Source organism: Nannospalax galili, unplaced genomic scaffold (genome assembly GCF_000622305.1).
Source record: "Nannospalax galili isolate Female #2095 unplaced genomic scaffold, S.galili_v1.0 scaffold589, whole genome shotgun sequence".
In the NCBI taxonomy this organism is placed as follows: domain Eukaryota; kingdom Metazoa; phylum Chordata; class Mammalia; order Rodentia; family Spalacidae; genus Nannospalax; species Nannospalax galili.
Window position 1 is genome coordinate 2,975,024 of NW_008360324.1, and position 19,695 is coordinate 2,994,718.

At 45.5% G+C, this 19,695-nt stretch overlaps 1 protein-coding gene across 7 annotated transcripts in view; it reads left to right on the forward strand.

Moving 5' to 3' along the window:
- The window catches only part of Ano2 (anoctamin 2), a 382,995-nt gene that overhangs the window by 6,004 nt on the left and 357,296 nt on the right, over positions 1-19,695 (forward strand). The window lies entirely within an intron of this gene.

The window sequence follows — 19,695 nt, forward strand, 5'->3', positions numbered from 1 at the left end:
GGCTGTGGAGTGGGATCAGGCCTCCATCTAGTACCTCCTCCCAAACCTCCTGCCTCTAACCAAAGAGTCACCAGGACAGAGATGGAGACTCAGATGCATGTTGTCACCAGAGTCATTTGTGGGGATGGGAATTCCCTAGCCAGGTGTAGTGCAATGCAGGCAGGAGACTTGGGAGAGTGTGTTTGGACACCTTCAGGCAAGACTTGGTTGCACCTGCAGGTCCTGAAATCTCATAGCTTGTGCAGTTCCATCTGTGAAACTGGAGTGGAGAAGGTATGTACAGGGAGGCCAGATTTCCTTGAATATAGGAGGATTAGCTTTCCTGGGATTGTGACAACTGATCACAGAGGCTGGCATTATTGGGCATGCACTGACATCTTCAACAGCCCCATGAGCTGTTTTCTGGCACAGAGTGGGCAGTATGCCAGCTGGGAGGTTGCAGAGGCCCCAGCTTCCTTCAAGGGACCAAACTCTCCTCTCTTACTTGGCATTAGGCAGAAATCCAGATGGGACCAAAACCCTTCTGTCTCTGCAGAGACTCCTTGCTTGAGCTGTGGGATGGTTACCCAACTCATGACCCCGTAGGCCTGAGTATTTGACAGTTAACCTTGTGTGACAGCACTCATTGGGAGTGTGACATCATGGCTTCTCAGCAGGGTCCATTTAGAGGACAGGATCAAAGGCCAGTGACCTTTGTTTATTGACCTTTCCTACCTCCTTTAGAGACTTTAAAAACGGAATAAATAGCTTATAGAACCACCTGTTCCTTTGGAAGGAATTAGGGTGATTTTGGGAAATTCTTGCTTGGATCTGTGGTTTTTATGGAAGGAGGCTGTGTCACATAACACGTTTTTGTTCTGACTGATACTTAGTCTTCAAGATCAGGACATTCAGAGGGACTGAGTGACTTGGTTGAGGGAACACAGCTGCTTAGTGATCAAGCTGGGGTTTGAACCTCACCTAGGCTTCAGACTTCCTGGGATCTTTGTCATCCTAGGAAGAATTGCCAAGGATACTATGGGAGTTTCCACTCCCCGCTCCCTGGAATTCACAGAGGTCTATGCGGTAGGGTAGCCTTGCCCTTCCTTTACAGAAGGAATGTGTATTAATATTGTTGAAGAGCACTGAGCCCCCAGACCTGGAGCTTTTGTTCCCTGGAGGAGCAGGCCACCCGGGTGACTATCTCTTCCTGTGTGTTGTAACTCATAGCTTCCCGGGTAAGACTGGAACTTACCACCCACCACCTTCACTGTTCTTCCTGAGCTCATGTCAAGCCAGTTTCTCCTTTTAGGATCCCCAGATCTTGCTTTGTTTTTTCTTTGCTAAGGGAAACTATAACTTTGAATCCTTAGGAAAATCTTGCTGTTTGGTTTCCTAGGGCGACAGCATCCCATGGAGTCTTCCTGCCCATTGCTATACGCCACAAGCATCTGCAGAGCAGGCTGTTGGCATTCTAGTGAGGGTGGTGATGTGTTTCGGTGGGAACAGGGTCTTCAGAGCTCTATTGACTCCACTAGGAAACAAGTCTTTTGCCTTCTTAGCGGAGTGGGGTGTGTATTCCTAGGAAGGACTGGTCCAGTGCAGGGATGCCCTAACGCAGGGCTTAGTGATGCTCAGGTCACACTGTTCCATGGTGTGGCTGCTGGGCTTTCAGGAGTGTGATGATATCTCCTGGCCTTGGATCTACTTCTTTCCCACTTGCCCCCAACCCCCACCTCACAGTAGCATGCTAGAGCCTTGGGCTTCTCATCTGCCTCTTTCTCATTCTGAGGGAGCTTCAAGAACACAATGAGACAGCCCAGAAGCTGGCCCTTGACCACACAGCTGAGAGCAGGGTCAAAAAGAATAGGTGGTATCAGATCTCAGTGGACAGGTCTGGGGTGGCCCGGGATGGGTTCCCAGGGGGAAAAAAGGAAGCAATGAAGCCTCATCCCAAGTATCTATTTCCTTTTTTGAAGAATTTATGATGGAAAAACAAAAGCAAGAACAAAAACAGGCCTTTAGTCATCTCTTTTGGTGGTCACCTTAGCAACCTCACTGAGGTAGATAGAATAGCTATTGTCCATTCCCACGGACCAGGGAACATGAATTGCCTTGCCCAGCTGCTGAGTGCCAGGGCTGGGCCTTGGTTCTCTGTCTCCAAATCCCTGCTCTTCCCTGGGGTGGTGTGTGGCCCTTCACCCTCCCAGCCATGGGGATGATGCATTGTTAAGGATTTGAAGGAGACTGGGCAGTGGGTCTCTAGAGAGCAGGCAGTGTGATCTGGGTGTGCTTTTCCCATTCTCTGATGTTTGGGTCTGTTATCTGTCAAAGGCACTTCTGGTAGTCTGTTGGATCTCTCAAAGGGGCTGGAAGTGGCTTCTGGGCTTTGACATGCCATATCCATTTTACAGTCCCAGAGGGTACAAATCATGCTTGTTTTTGCAAAGGGCATTAAATGTTTTGACTATGTGTATTGTTTGTTTGCTCTGTTACCACATGATATGGAGGAGAACGTTGGATCATAGGACACTACAATTATGAAAAATTTGAGTAATTTCTTTCAATTCCATCAGAGAGTGAATTCCAGGAAGATGTGGCTTGTGGGTCACAATGTTAGCTAATGCCTTGGTTAAATCAACTGACTACAGGGCAGATCAGTGCAAGCCCATAAGGCAAGAGAGTGGACTTCACTCTTCGAAATTCGTCTTCCTGGAAGCTGTCATTATCTTCCCGTGAGGCAGGAATCTGGCTGGTGTTCCTGGTCACTGCACTGGGGGTTATGGCTGGGGCCTGGACAATCACTGTGCTGGCTGACAGCTATCCTTCACATCACTCCTGTTTCCTGCTCTCATTTCATGATTTCATGAACCTCTGTGATGTAGAGAGAGTTGGGGAATGGTTGGCCTCCTCCCCCTGCCAATAATTCCCCAGGTGGCATTGCAGGGTGTGTTTGGGTCACTGAGAAAGAAGTCCCCTTTCTATTTGTCATTTGAGAGTTGAAGGTCACTGTCAGTACGAGGTTGCTTGTGCTGTCCCACAGCTGCAAAGATACTTGAAAGGGAAGCAGCTGTGGAAGAACTTGCCAGATGCAGCCTCTGGACCCCTTCTTTTTGCTTCTCAGTGACATTTCTGAAACCAGTTCTAGGTATCAGGTGACACAGAGGTTAATGAGAGATAGTCCCTTCTTTCAAGGTAAAGAGGACCTAATGGGAGAATCATACCATGAGATCTAGAAGCACAGTGAAAAAATGCCAGAGAGAGCTCTGGGAAGGTGATGGGAATTCTTAACCTTAATGCTCTTGGTTAAGCTATCTTTCCTGCCTCTCTCCCATGGGATGGGGTCCAGGCTGATGCCAGTGGGCTGTGTTCTCATCCTTATCAGACCTCTGGGAATGGGTCATCCTCCTCAGTATGCTGAGATACTGGTGTGGGCTGTGTGTGTTCAGAGAGTAGCAGTTAATTGTATTGTCCTTATGACAGAAAACCTGATAAAGACAAGTTACAGGAGAAAAGATTTGTTTTGGTACGTGATTTCAGAGGGTTGCCTGCATGGTTATTTGGCCCCCATATACTTGGGCAGAACATCATGGTGGTGGGAGCATGTGGAAGAGGGTCTCACCTCCTGGCAGACAGGAAGCTGAGGAAGGAGGAACGCTGGCACTGGGCTGACTTTCTCTTTTGCCTTTTGTTCTTTCCCATGGGATGTTGCTGCCCACAATCAGGGTGTGTCTTCCTCTCAGTTAACCCTCTCTGGAAATCTCTTCAGAGACACACCCACAGATGTGCCTCACCAATCTCCTAGGTTATTCAAAATGAAGTCAACTGGACAGTGAAGATTCACCACCAAAGAGAGCTTAGCTGAAGTGGGCGTTGTACTTGGCAGAGTCGACTTTCATTGAAAGATGACCTCTGGGGCCATGGACAACAATGAGAGCTGTCTTATTGAATTTTGAATTCAATAAGTCTTGTGAATTTTGTGAATGGAATTCAGGGTTATAGTCCATAAACTTGAATGGCAGGAAACTACATGTTTATTTTTACCAGCATTTAACTGAAATTTAGCACTTAGTATAATTAAAGGTATAGACAGAGCCTTACATTGCTTAGAAAATTCTGTGATTTGTCACCAATAGGAATGACACATAGGTTTATGGTTGCGGTAGAAACCAACAGAAGAGTGTAGATTCCCTCTTTGAAACTCTGACATGTGTTAGGTGTGCTGATAGGTCTTGTTATTTAATGTGTGAATAAAAAAGAATGTCACTAATCTCACAAATTTGTTTACACCTCAAAAAATTTGTGTGTGCATGTTCATGTATGCGCAGGTGTGCGAGCCTTTGCCTGCGGAGGGCAGAGGTCACCTTTGGCATCATTCCTCAGGAGGAATTTATTATTTATTATTTTTATTTTATGTGTACGAGTGTATTGCCTGCATGTATGTAAGTGCATCTGTGTCATGCAATGCACGTGGAGGTCAGAAGAGGGTGTCAGAATCCCTGGAACTGGAGTTATGAATCATTGTTAGCCTCCATATATGTGCTGGGAATTGAACGCTGGTCTTCTGAAAGAACAGCCAGTGCTCTTAACCACTGAGTCATCCCTCTAGTTCCTTACTTTGTTTTTTGAGACAGGGTCACTCACTGGGACCTGGGGCTCACTTATTAGGCTCTAGCCAGTAAGCCCCAGGGATCCTCCTGTCTCTGCCTCACCAGTGCTAGTATTACAAACAAGCCACCACGCTTGGGATTTTATTTGGGTGCTGGGATCTGAGTTCATGTGTGGCAGGCACTTTACTGACTAAGCTCTCTCTCCAGCCTGTTTATACTTTTGACAACCCTCTTTCTATATACTTAGTCTTATTTGTCTTGTGCAACTGTTTTGTACATTTAGAAACACTCTGAAGAAGGGTTCCTATATTTCATTGGTCTGGCTTGGGTTTACATGCTTCAAAAAAAGATGATAAACCCTTGAACATAGTCCTTCAAATCTAGGGAATGCATAAGAGTCTTGCCTGCCTTGTGTGAAGGGATGGGGACAGGCCCAGCTGCCCTCTGGAGATTGACAGAGGGGATCCCAGTGACTGTTGCTTAGGGGGGCGGGGTTTGTGGGGCCTTTGAATGAACCCAAGGCAGCACTGCTATTCTTTGGAGCCAGTGGCTGTGTCCACTGTCTGCGTCAGCCCAGGAAGGGAGGAAGTAGAAGCCGAGGACGTCTGGTTCTGGGTCCTGTTCTGCCCCCAGCTGCTGCTTTCTGCATCTCACTCCTTATCCTGGACAGGAGAAGGTTAGATGGAAATTAGGGCTTCCCAAATTGTGCATCTGAGAGTTCTGGTTTTTCACAATTTGGGTTGAAGTTAGTTTAGTCTATACTAAAATAAAAGTTGATGGACCAGGGATATAGGTCAGTATGAGAGCACCTGCTGAGCTTAACCCTTGAGTTGGATGCCATACCACAGAAAGCTTCCAAACGAAGTAAAAAAGGTGATGTTTTCCCGCTTGATTGAACAATTACATCAATAAAGGTAACTTTTGGGGCTGGAAAGATGTCTCAGTGGTTAAGAGCACTGGCTGTTCTTGCAGGGGACCCAGGTTCAATTCCCAGTACCCATATGGTGGCTAACACTGTCTGTAACTCTGGTTCCAGGGGATCTGACACCCTTTCCTGACCTCCATGGGCATGGCATGACATGGGTGCACTTACATACATGCAGGCAATACATTCATACGCATAAAATAAAAATAAAATATTTTTTAAAAAGGATAAAAGGTGACTTGCTCAGTTTTAATTTGTTCTTGTGTGTTTTTTCATTAAACTTTTGGAAGCTGTTATTCTTCTTACAGTAGAGGAGGCCGGAGAAGGGGAAGAAAGTTCACAAAAGGATACAGAATTAGCCAATCATATTTAATTTCACAACCTAGTCTGGGTTGTGATTTTCTGTTGCATGTGCTATGGATTCTTCTTCTACGCTGTTGCTGGTTTGAATGTTGGAATTAAGCATGTGAGTAATTTTAAAGGGTTTTATAAAGAGAACTGTGCCTTGTGGATAGTCTGCCAGCTCCTGTGGGTCACCAAGGCCCATTCCTGTCATTCTGAAACCTATAGCATCCAACCATGAATTGTGTTTGGAAGTCTGACTCTTGTTTTGGGGTGTACAAGAGGTGTGTGGGTTGTTAGGTTTGAGTAGAGGAATGGCCTTTCTCCAAAGGAGACAATGCTGTATTTATAGCCAGGTCCCCAACAACAGGCACAGCTCATCCCAGGCATTGCAAGCTTTCCCTGGTCTGAGAATTGTGAGTGGAAAGGGAAATGCTCTGACTGTTACAGTGGGCATGAAGGGAGGAGCAGCTGGCAGGGCTGTTGGCAGAATCAGTTCTACCAAACAGGACAGCGGGGACCCTACCGTCACTCATCTATCTTGACCTGCCCGGCTGAAACAGAGGATTTATGAATCTCTTTGGCAGCGTTCAGGGGACTTGCTGCTGTGGCCTCAGGGCTCTTACAGAACACTGGGTCTGTTCTGATGCCCACAGAATGTGAACTCAGTCTGGGAATATTGCTAGCTTGGAGGAGCCTCCTGCTTCTTTCTACTGAGTCATGGACTCTCCAAGAACTAGAATATGGGCCTAGACTAGGTATTGCTGATGTTCTGTCTGGGTTGTTGAGTTATCACAGGACCCATGATTCACAGGAGTTAAGGGATGGTGCCATGTGACCGAAATCTCAGAGATCGTCTGGCCCAAGATCTTACACTTAGTTCACCCACAGTCATGGGAGGTCTGAAGCTTCTCACACCTCAGAGAGGGCCTGTGGCTTTCTGCAGCATTTTAGAACTGGCCAGTGAGAAGGGGAAGAATGTGATGGGTGTGTTTCTTTGTCGTCTCCTCTGTCAGGTGCAAACACAGAACCCCCCAAAGGATTCAGAGCAGAAGCCCTCTGAGTTTGTGTGGACCTGCCACTGGCTCACTGTGCACACTGCCCATGAGTGTTGTGTGTGTTGCTATGTACTGTTCACAGGATGCACTGTGGAGATGGGAGGACACATCCAGACTATTGGGCCATGACCCGTGAGCTGGGGATGCTTGCTGAACGGCTAGAAAATCGTTGATTGTTCTGGGAAGTTACTTCTGTTCTCTCCACACCGAATCCAGCAAGTGTGACACAGTGGGATGACCTCTGGGTGTGGACAGTGAAGGGCCTGATTCCATGACATGCATCTTTGTGCAAGTGCTTGACCAGACTGGCTATATTTCTTGTCAACAACCTGTAATGGATATCTTCCCTGCGTGAAATATTTCATGAATCATGGTATCATCAGACCCAAGTTTGCTTTCCCACCTCATCCACCTTTGTGCTTTGAACTTCCTATATGTTTTCCACTCTGTGAGCTGAGCTGAGCTTCCTTCCCGTCTTCTGAAGGAATGGGAATGTCTAATGGGACATGCTGGTCAGGAGATCTGTGGGGCATACTTCGCACCTGCACAGCCTGTCTCCCGGTCCAATGTAGCAGGGACCTGGTCACTTGCTGGGGCCAGAGGTTGAGGCCTAGTTGTTCTTAGGATTCTTTTTCTTTCCACCCATCTTTCTACTCCAGTTCCCTAGTTCACTTTCCTTTCAACACTAACTTTGTATGGTGGGGCAGATTTCCTGGGCTACACTGACTTCTGTTACCAAGGCCTTGCTGACATCTGGGGTCATGTGGATATAGCTTCCATGACCTCATTAGAAAATCCTTCTGCAGGTGACACAGACCTAGTCTCCGCAGATGGGGATCAGAAGCCATCTCCATGTCAAGGCCAAGGCCTGTCTGGTAGCAGATCCCTGCATTTATCTAGAGACTGGCCATCTTTTCCGTCCTGCTGGGATAGCTGGCCTCTCTCCTGCCTCTGGGGCCTCAGAAATGTCTACCCCCTCTCCTCATTACTACACTGAATCTTTTGACATTGTAGTGGTGATAATCAGCACATCTGCAGTGAGAAGCAGGTAAGCAGTTTGTTCAGTTTTCACAGCCCTACACGGGATTTAGTACCACCTATTTTCAGATGAGAAAACAAGGAATACACAATAGCCTCCCCCCCCCGCCCCCCCAAATCTGGCCCCAGGCTGAGCTCAGTGCCTGCAATGTCCTGCTCCTTCTGCCCTCTGAGTGCAGATGGGGAAAGGTGGTCCTGGCTCCCAGCCCTGGGATTGTTAGCTGTTTAGGAGGGGAGAACAGAGCCTTTAGATTTACAGACCATTCTCTACTTACTCTTCGTTTCCTGTTCCCTTGGTCTGCAGACCATCTCCTATCCTGTTGGTCTAGATGGAAGATGGTGGGCTGGGAACAGCTGGATCCCTGCAGGTACTATTAGCTACCTAGGGGTTGTGTTTGTGGCCAGACTCAATCTGCATCAGACCACTCCTGAGAGTGGTGGGTGGATCTGGAGTCAGCAAGTAAGAGTGACAGGTGGTTCCTGAAAGACAAGGCTGAGGGTGACACTGCAGGAATGGAGGACAGTGCCTGGGCTGTGAAGGGTTGGGGTCCTATGGTACCCAGAGACCCCAGAGGCACAGCGAAGGAGGGTAGAGTAGCCGATGAGGAATGTCAGCGCCCAGAGCAGGACTGGAATGATCTTCCCTAGGTGTCCTGCTCATTTCTGTCCTGGGTACCAGGAGGGTTGAGTGGAGCCAGGAAGTTCTCTGCTTTGCTCTTAGGTGGCCCTCCTCTTCTTCAAGTACAGACAGTCTCTTGTTCTGACTGTGCTTGATTTCCACTGTTCACTGAAGCTGCCTTTTTATAAAACTAGGATCAATGCTTTCCACTAATGGTGGTGTCAGCACTAGCAGGTGGGGCAGAGTCCTGGAAACCACATCATACTGGCTCTTTTGCAGCAGCCCTGGCCCCTGATGGGACTCCCCCTTCCTTTACCCTGGCTTTCATAAGCCGTTTACTCCAAAGCCTAATGTATGTCAACTAGTTGGCATGTGGGATGGAACATGCCTTGAGTGCAGAAGCCTCTCTGGCTCTAAAAAGGAGGAGGATGGCCATACCCTCTGGGAGGTCAGGGTCTAATGACAGAAACAGACTGCTAGAAATTACCCTGAATCCTGAAGGGTGACCATGTAAACTTGCCGGTTTCCTCCATGTGGGGGATTGATTACTCAGGGTAGACGCCTAATCTGCTCACTGCCTCTTGCATTTGGGTCATTCTATCTTGCTGTGAGGATGCTCAGGGAAGGGAACTAATTCAACATTAATCCAAGCCTAAGGCAGGAAGAGTTACATGGATAGGCTGGGATCTACTGCCCCCAAATGCACAATTCCTCTTAGACTGAGGCTTATCTGTGTGGCACCTCTACCTGAATGGGCAATTGCAGGGTTTCTGCACTGACAATGTTTCTCTGGCTGTTTTACTCTCTGTCTCTGTCTCTCTTTCTCTCTCTGTCTCTGTCTCTTTCGTTTTCTTCCATTCCTTCCCTTCTGTCTCACTATGACTGGAACTAAGAGTGTAGGTAGGGAGAAGTTTCTAGAAGGAGAAAGTTCTAGTGGCAAACTCAGTTCCAAAGCCAGATTGACACTAAATTCAAGCTCAGTCATTCAGTGATATATAAATTTGACAAGTTGTATGGTGTCGTATACCTCTTTGGTTTTCTTCGTGACCCAGCTGAATGATTTTGAAGAGGCTGGCCCATCATATAATGGGGACTTAATCCTGGAGAGGATGTGGATGCTGACATAAGATAATTTTCATCATTGTGCCTTGGGTGGGGCCTGGCATGTTCTGGAAGCCCCAGTCTGCTGCTTTTCTAGCTTCTTAATCTCAGATCCAGTGTCTTCAAAGGCCAAGCACAACAGTTGCGTGTCTCCTTTTTAAAGCTGTCCCAAGATTAGATCCCTGCATCTGGTACTTTGTCAATGGTCCCACAGGATGGTCCCCAGGAAGATATTCCCAATGCCATGGGGGCTGATGTATCTCTGGGCCCTGCATAAGCTCCCTCCCCCCATCTTTATGCTCTGCTTTGAGCTAGAAATATAGTCTGCCACATGGAATACCTGCTTTACAATTTAATTGAATTAATATAGTTTGTTACAGTAACTGATTTTTTTAGTGAATAATCAATTTAATTTATTTACCTTTTAATTTTTATTTTTAATTTTTCATTGTGTTTTTTTTTTTTTTTTTAAGACATGGTCTCCCTGTAGCCCCAGCTGGCTTGGAACTCACTATGTAGACCAGGCTTGCCTTGATCTCACAGAGACCTACCTGTCTCTATCTCCCTAGAGCTAAGATTAAAGGCATGTGCCACCATGCCAACTCTACCTTTTTATTTTATGTGTATGAGTGTTTTGCCTGCAAGTATGTAAGCACACCCATGTTGTGCAATTCCATTGGAGGTCAGAAGAGGGCATTAGATCCCCTGGAACTGGAGTTAAGGACTGGTGTTAGCTGGCATGTGGGTGCTGGTAACCAAACCCCAGTCCTCTGCCAAGTGCTCTTAACTACTGAGCCTTCTCTTCAGCTCTTCAAGTATCCAATTTGTTTGAAGGAAGGCACACCTCTAACTTTCCCCTGTAAATACAGTTTAGTTAACAAATGTCCTTTAAGAAAAGAGATAAAAACGGCTTCTTTTGCTCGCTCGTACAATATCTCAAAACTCGCGAGGGAAGTTCTTCTGCAAGTCTAACCTAAATCCCCCTAGAGCAACTATACAATGGCAAAGGCACAGGTCAGATGGCATGCATTTGATTGGCCCCAGTGGGTCTAATGTACGTGAGGATTCCTCTTGGGAGCCTCCTTTTGAGGCTCTGGTGTCCCAGGCAATGGAGCAATGGGAGGATTGTGGGCCTGGGGAGGAGGGAGTCCGACTGTCTGCAGGTCAGAGCTCTTTCCCCAGCTCGGGACAGGTCACGTGACTTTCCAGCGCTGGACCTTCAGTGTTTTCTACTGGTTTGGGTTCCTCTATCTCCTATCTCCTACCGTATGTACAGGCAGGTCAGGAGCAGAGTTCTGCAGTTACAGCCGATATGGGTGATGAGTCTCGGGGTCATCTTGGCCACGCCTTGTTTCTGGACCAGGCTGTCCATGTGTCCCGCTGCAGACAGCTGTCTCATCGCCTCTGCTTTCTGCTGTCTGACTCTTGGGGCCTCTCCAATGCCATCTCAGCCTTGGTTTACATCTTGGCTTCCCAGGAGCCCAGAAACAGCTGCTTGACCCCGCCCCTGTTCCTTCCTGTTGCTCCTTGGGGTATCACCTCCATGCATCCAGCTCAGAAATCCCCTGGCAATTGCTCTGTCACTAGATCACGTTGCAAGCTCCTGTCCAAATGCCGCTGGTTGCTTCCTGTTCCAGGCATCTCCCTCCCACCTGAGTATTTGTGTTTTTGATTATTTCTCCCCAGATGCAATGGCCACATTTTTCCAGGTTGAATCCTCTCAATGTTACTTCCTGCCTGAGTTTGCAGACATGTCCAGGTCCCTCTGCAGCCACAGACACAGCCTTGCTTCCCAGGAAACCACGTGGGGCCTGGATGGGGACAGCCAGTGACCCTGCTGAGACAGCTACTCCCTCCAAAGTCAGGGTCCTCCCAGGGGCACGTCTGAACTCATGAACACAAAAAGCCGTGCAATGCTCCCAGCAGGAGAGTGACCTAGACAGGACCTGTCCCAGCTGTTTCGCAGCAGTTCTTGGGCAAATGAGAACGAGAAGGCTCCGTCCTGCCCCTTGGTCTTGGCTCCCTCTGAGCAGCCTTCACCAGTTCTAATTAAATACTCAGTAGATGAAGCCAAGGAGCTCCAGAGAGGGGCGGGGCTGTGCGCTTGGCCACTTCCTTAGCAAACCCATTCCTGGGAAGGGACTGTGGGAGGCTGTTCCAAAATGGCAGGAGACACACGAGTGACTCTGCCTCCCCAAGTTTTGCTAAAAGCAAGAGTTTATTTTAGAGTTTATTTGAGTTAAGGCAAGAGTTTATTCCTCTCCCCAAAGTTTATCATAACCTCCCCATGACTCGGAAAGTCAAGAGTTGGACGGGACCTTTGAGAGCCTTTAAAACACATCTTACTTTGCAGGTGGAAGCCTGGGGAAGTTCAGCAATGGACTGAAGTTCAAGAAAGCCCTTTCCTTCGTCTTCTGGCCTCTAGATGGGTGCTAAGTACCAGACTTGAAAGTTAAGTTTCTCATGATGGTGAGGCTTAGGGGGCTTGGAAACAGATGCCCAAGTTCAGACGAATAGCCCTGCCTGTGACGCTCAGGTTTCCCTTGCTGTATTTTTAAATTCACTTTTACCCTGAACCAGAGCTAGGAAACAAAGGCAGGTGCTGTGGTTCAAACTCTGTCCCGTTGCTCACAGAAGCTAATATCCAGGACTGTGAGACGGAGAGGGCTTGATGTCAGAACTTGGGTGGCAGGCAGCTGTTTTAGCAGCCAAATCCCAGTATCCTCTGTCTCTTCTATTCCCTTCTTTCCTACCCACAGAGGCTTCTTAGCATCAAACACGATCTTTTGGATGGAGGGCTCCTAAGAAGAGGTTGATGAATCTGGACTGGTTTTAAAATTCACCTGGGGAAGCACACAGCTGCATTCTGAAACACAGACGCTCACACTCACTCTACTTTGTGGTTGTCTCCCCCATCCTGCCTTCATGATGTGGGAAAGTGAACATACCCCAGCCGTGGAACCACCCCGGGACCCAAGTGAATGAGCCAACAGAGCACTGTGCAAAGGAAGGGGGATTAGCTGTCCTAGGGATGGGCAAATTCCAGGCCAAGCCAAAAGACTGCATGGCTTCAAGAACACTTGTCTGGGGTCCCAGGGACCTTTGCATCCTGGTCTGCTGAGCTCTTTCCAGCTCTGTTTCTTCCATTTCCCCAGGGAAGAGGAGGAAAAGAGGAACAAACAGTTCTTGGCCACCCGAATCCATGCCAAACTTGTTTTAACAAAATCATTGTGAAGGAAAATTTTTTCTTAAATTATGAGGCCCATTGTATTTCATTTTATTTATTATTTTTATTTTATGTGTATGAGTGTATTGCCTGCACGTATGTAAGCATACCCCTGTTGTGCAATGCCCAAGGAAATCAGAAGAGGGTGCTGGATTCCCTGGAACTGGAGTTAGGACAGGTGTTAGCCACCATGTGGGTGCTGGTAATCGAACGTGGGTCCTCTACAAGAGCAATCAGTGCTCTTAACCTCTGAACCATCTCTCCATCCCCATGAGCCCCACTTTAAAACTGAGCTGTCTTCTCTTTAACCCTGTCCTGCTTTCCCTGGTGAGGGGATGAGGGGCTCGGATGCACAGCTTCAAGGGCTCTGTGGTTCCAGGGCAGCTCACTCCCTACTGAACCCCCCTTGCTTTTTTTTTTTTTTTTTTTAAACAACAACAACAACAAGAAATGATCAAATTCAAATCTTAATTTTTATTGCTGTATAAATGTGATCCAAGTGTGTCCACCATTAGTTTTTCTGAAAGAAACACATCACAGAGAGGCAAATTGTGTCTGCTCACCCATATGTGTGGACTCCCTGGATGTCACATTGAGTTTAGTTACAGATCATCCACAGTTTTTCAGTGTCAGGGGTGATGTTCAAATCAATTACAGTAAGTCCTTCATTTGTTCCCTTTAAGGTTTCTTCACAAGGAACATCAGTGATTCTCAGGAATCCAGAGATGCAGAAATCCAATCTGATAAAGGTGTCCAGTTCCGCAGTCTCTTATTCTCTGCATGTTGGCTAGTTGTGGGTTCCTGTGTTATCATCTGTTGATCACAGGAAGCTTCACTGTGAAAGAGGGAGCAGAGAGACTAAGAACCAGAGTGGCTGGGTGACCACAAGGAAACACTTTTCCAGACAGCTGGTTCGTTACTCATATGAACTCACAGCAATAGTGGCAGCATGCACAAGACCTATATAGGTTCAAGCCAGGCAGAATCCCAGCATAGATGTGGTGAGATGGGTAAGAAACCCCAACCCTACGTGAGGAACTATTGGCAACCTATGGCTTCTAGGAGGGGAAGAGTCAGTCTCTTCTAAGGGTGTAACTCTTGGTAGGATAAACAGGCCCCAGTGGATGGACCCACTGAATGACATTTGGGGACACAATTTGACTCTATAGGCACACCCCCAGATATATATATATATATATATATATATTTATATTTATATACATATGTATAAGAAATTGGGGAGGTAGTTAGTAAGAGGGGATGCAGATAGGGAAGGAGATATAAATACTAAATGCCATCAAAATGTATGAAATTTGAAAAAAATTCAGTTAAAAAAAGGAAAATAAATAGTCCACTCTGAAGCTTTGATGACTAGTCCAGGGGAAGGGATGGGAATGAAAGAGCTGCCAGTCCACCGTGAGCTTGAAGAGCAGGCCTGCTTGTTCCTTCCTGCTGAGGCCCTGTAATTCCTGCCTGATGCATTCACAATCACTTTCGACCCTTTCTAGACCCAAATAATCTACTTTGCCTCTTAAAGGCAGATGATTCAGTATGGCAGATGAATAGAATCAGGATATCAGGTTTATCTTTCCTAGTCCATGAATTATTTTTTATTTTGTTTTGTTTTGTGAGTCAGGGTCTCCCTGTATCCCCAGCTGATCTGGAACTCCCTATGTAGACCAGGCTGGCCTCAATCTCACAGGGATCCACCTGTCTCTGCCTCCTGAATGCTGGTACCAAAAGCGTGTACCACTATGTCCAGCTGTCCATGGGTTCTTAAAGCTGGGTGTTCTGAGTATCACAGTGGGAGCTTATTTCCTGAATGTGTTTCTGAATGATGTTGTCAGTGGTTGCCCTAGGGATCACAAAAGACATACTCTGTCTACTGAGAATAAATATGCAACCACTTTGAACAGAGGCCTAGAAAATTCACCCCTCACAAGATCCTTTACCATCTCACCTCTTGTAACTGGTACATTGTTTGAGACACACTGAAGTTACATAAATTGAAAACTCTTAACAAAAACATTATGATTGTTTTTGTTTTCCACTCATATTTTAAAGAAGTCAGGAGAGGAGCAGATGTACCTTTTATTTGCTCAGATGTTTACTGCTTTTGTGGTCTTAATTTATTCTCAAACTTCTGACTTTCCTTTTGGTACATTTTCTGTGGAAGAGTTTTCTTCAGCAATTCTTTCAGAGCAAGTTTTACTGGTAGTAAATTTTCTTACATTTATTTAACCTGGGCATAAGAGCAGAGCCAGGTCTGGGAGATCAAGACTTTGATGGATGATTAATTTTATGTGTATGAGTGTTTGCTTGCATTAAGTATGCCACATTGTGTGCAGTGCTTGTGGAGGCCAGAAGAGGGCATTGTATCCCCTGGAACCAGGATTACGAACAGATGTTAGCTGCCATATGAGTGCTGGAAATTGAACCCGGGTCCTCTGCAAGAGCAGCCAGTGCTCTTAGCTGCTGAGCCATCTCTCCGGGCCCTTTTTAATTTTTTGATAATTTCATAGACGCATACAATGTATGTACTGTGGCCATATTCACCCCCATTGCTCTCTCATCCTCTTCTCACTCTTAAAAACCAACCTTTTCTTCCTAACTAGACCCCTTCCTATTTTCATGTCATTTTTTTGTAACCCATTGAGTTTAATTGGGGTTGCTGGCATGAGCATGGGTGGGTTTATTTTTAAATTACATTTTATTTTCTCTCTCTCTCTCTCTCTCTCTCTCTCTCTCTGACATAAATCCATGTGGTCAGTGGACAACTTGTAGGAGTTGGGTCTTTCCTTCTAGTACATGGATCCCAAGAATTGAACTCAGGTTGTCAGGGTTGGCAGCACTCAGAAGTCACCTATTCTCAGGACTTGGGTAAATTTCTTTTAACAATTTAAAATGTTGTTCTATTGCAGGGTGCAATGGCACACGCCTTTAATCCCAGCATTCAGGAGGCAGAAGCAGGCAGATCTCTGTGAGATTGAGGCCAGCCTGCTCTACATAGTGAGTTCCAGGTTAGCTGGGGCTACAGGGAGACCCTGTCTCAAAAGCAAGCAAGTAAACCAACCAACAAACAACAATGAAATGTCCTACAACCCCCTAGCCTCTGGAACACATGATAAGAAACACACAGTCTCTCAAATAACTGTTTCCCTTAAGTAATCACTATTTATCTCTGGCTGCCTTCAAGATTATTTTTTTTTCTCTTTAGTTTTCAACAATTTCATAATTATATGTTGCAGTATGGATGTTTTTGCAGGCTTAACCTGCTCGGTGTGTGTCGGAACTCTTGACTCTGTAGGCTTATGTATTTCATGAAGTTTGGAAGTTGTGATTATTTCATTTTCAAATATTGTTTCCTCTGCGCTGAAGCTTTGGAACTTTGGTATCACTCATCACAGAGGTTCTGGGGATTTTTCTCAGCTCTCTGCAGTTCAGTTCACGGTTTTCAATCCTCTTTTTCCTCTTTGATGTTTGTATTAGTTGATTTCTATAAGCACACCAACCCTTTCCTTCGTAATCTCTGTTCTGCTTTTGTTTGTTTTTGTTTTTGAGACAGGGTCTCACTATGTATGTAGCTCCAGCTGGCCTGGAACTCACTCTATAGGTCAGGGTAGTCTCGAGAACTCACAGAAATCACCTGTCTCTGCTTCCTGAATGCTGGGATTAAAGGCGTGCACCACCACACCAGGTCTGTCTCCATTCTGTTATTGAGACTATCTGGCAACGTTGGGTTATTGTTATTATTATTACACATGCATATTTCTTTTATTACACATATTTATTTGTGAGTGTGAGTGTGCAGTGGTACATGTGTGGAAGTCAGAAGACAACTTGTGGGAATTTCTTCTCTTCTTCCACCATGTGCGTCCTAGAGATAATATTTACTCAGGATGCCAGACTTGGCAGCAAGTGCCTTTACCTGCTGAGCCGTCTTGCTGGCCAGCTTTGCGTTATTTCATTTTGTTCTTTGAGTTATTTTAGTTTTATGTTCTGAAATTTCTAGTTGGTTCATTTTCTATCTTCTACTTCTCTGCTGAAAATTCTGATTATTTATTTAAGAGTATTTATCCTCTAAAGTGTTTGCCATTTGATTCCAGTATCTTTGTCATCTTCGCATTGCCTTCTACGCATTCTTCTTTCCTAAAGATATTTCCTGGTTCTTTGTATGCTAAGGAATTTTAAGTTGTATCTTGAATATTTTCAGTATTGTCTTATTTAAATCCTGTGTATATGTGTGTCATCAGGAAAGTTACCTAGTTTTGTTTGATCTTCAAGTTTTCCCCCCTCTGAGATAAGATCTCGGGTAGCCCTGACTGACCTTGAACTCTCTGTATAGATGAGGATGACCTTGAATTCCTGATTTTCTTGCATCTACCTCCCAAGTCCTGGGACTACAGGCACATACTAGCACACCTGACTTTGATCTGAAAGCTTTGAGTGGAGTCTCTGGGTTATGTTTTTAATATCAGCTTCAAAGACTCATGCCATTTGAACCTGTCCTGCAGATGCTAACAATTTGCTAGATGGAGGACTTGGGCATTGTATTACATGGTTCAAACCGTAAAGAACATTAGTATGCTTTGAGGGTCAAATCTAGACATATACAGCACAGGGGTATTCTAAGATGCTTATAGGTTCACTTTGAAGTCTTTCTCTTCCATGATCTTCCCAGAACCTTCAAGTTCTCTAGGAACCCTTATATCCAGAAGTCTTGCAATGTACTTACCCTCCTCTGCCACATGGTTACTACAACAGCACCTACATCTGGGGCCAAATTCTGGGGGGAAGAGAAAGAGAAGAAAAGGAGGAGGAGGAGGAAGAAGAGGAAGAGGAGGAGGAGGCAACTGAGGTTTGCTATAACCCTTTACAAGTGTAGAGAGAAGGTTCTCCTCCCTTACTTTTTAAAAAATATTTTGTTTATTATTCTATGTGTTGTATTGCCTTCTTCTATGTAAGTGCACCCGTGTTGTGCAATGTGAGGAGGTCAGAAGAAGGCATCTGATTCCCCTGGAGCTGGAGTTAATGGATGGTTGTTAGCGGCCATGTGGGTGCTTGGAATAGAACCCAGGTCCTCTGCAAGAGCAGTCAGTGCTCTTAACTGCTGAGCCATATCTCCAGCCCCACTTTGTTCCTTACAACTTTTGGAGTCTGTGGACTAAGGTACAAAAGAATGGAGCAAAGAAATAAAATGGAAACTTTCTTGTACTTTCAATGTCTTTTAACACTTTTATTTCTCAAGCCAGAACTAAAAGTGTTCCCTCTCCTCTCCTCTCCTCTCCTCTCCTCTCCTCCTCTCTCAGCTGGGTTTGGGATTTCCCTGAATCTAAGCTGGGAGATTCTGGAATGAAGAATGACAAATTCACTCTCAATCTTGCATGAGCTCAGGCTCCATGCTTCTTCTCCAGTCTGCCTCCTACTGTACTCCAATACTCCAATGGTTGTTCTTGTTCACCATGTATACGCTTTGTTGCAGTGCAGCCAGAGGGCAGGCTACAGGGCAGCATGCTCATACTTTCAGTTTGGGGCTAGAAATCCTGGGGCATGGTTAAGAGGCAGCGTTATGGATAGACACCAGCTGGAGAGTGTTGGTGCCATCAGTCTCAGGGGCAGGCTTGCTGATCTATCTGGCTAACGAGTTCCCAAATGGAATTGATGATTCTTGTCTCAAAAACACACCTGATCTATTGTTTTAGAAAGGGGAAAACTCTTCATCCAAGGTAGTATATAAGTCAAATTCCTTCTTTTTCAGAACGTTAAGTGCTGATTGGCCTGCTCTTTAATAAGCTGAGGTTGAAAGACAATGGACAGAAACACTCAGGCTTAGCCTATGAACTTAAATGGCAGAGGTACTGCAGAGTGTCGATTTGACAATAGGAACTACGTCATGCTCTTGTCTTAGAGAAATCTGCTTTAAGTATAATATTCAAGAGAAGAGCATGATGGAATATCTGTAGCTCTCAAGGTGTTTCATTCCCAGGCCATGTCCATAAATATAAGAGCAACTACGTTTTAGTCTTATTTGAAAGTTAGCATGCAAAATAACGGGGTTCATAATGACATTTTCACACATGCAGATTATATTTTGCTCACATTCACAACCATTACACACTCCCTTAATCCATTATTGCCTTTGGATGCCTTTCTCCCCCTCTCTTAATCCTTATGTTTTCATGACATACAGATACTTAAATCTAGAGTCTGCATGTGAGAGAAAGCACGCAAAGTTTGTCTTTCCCCCTCACCATTACCCTCCCTTGTTTCTCCTTTTTCCCTGTTTAGAAATCTTCCCACCTCTCATAGACCCTTTTTGTACTTTCACATCCTGTACTTATACATTTTTCTATCTGGTTTCAACATGTGACAGAAAACATGATGTCTGTCTTTCTGAGTCTGGCTTATTTTATTTTAACCCAGTGATCTCTAGTTCCACCCATTTCTCTGCAAATGATGTAATTTCATTCTTCTTTATAGCTGAATAAAGCTCTGTTGTGACTGTATACCGTGCTTTTTTTTTTTTAAACCCATTCATCTGTTTATGGGCATCTAGGCTGGCTCTCTGTCTTGGCTATTTGTGAATGATGCAACAATCAGCATGGATGTGCAAGTATATCTGTGGTATGCTAGCTTATGTTTCCTTGACTATATAATCAGAGTTCTTAGGTTTTTGAGGAACTTCCATACTGATTTCCACAGTGGCTACACTAGTTTATATTCCCACCAGCAGATTTTTAATTTTTATAAATAATTTATTGAGAATTTCATACATGCATATAAGGTATTTTGATCAA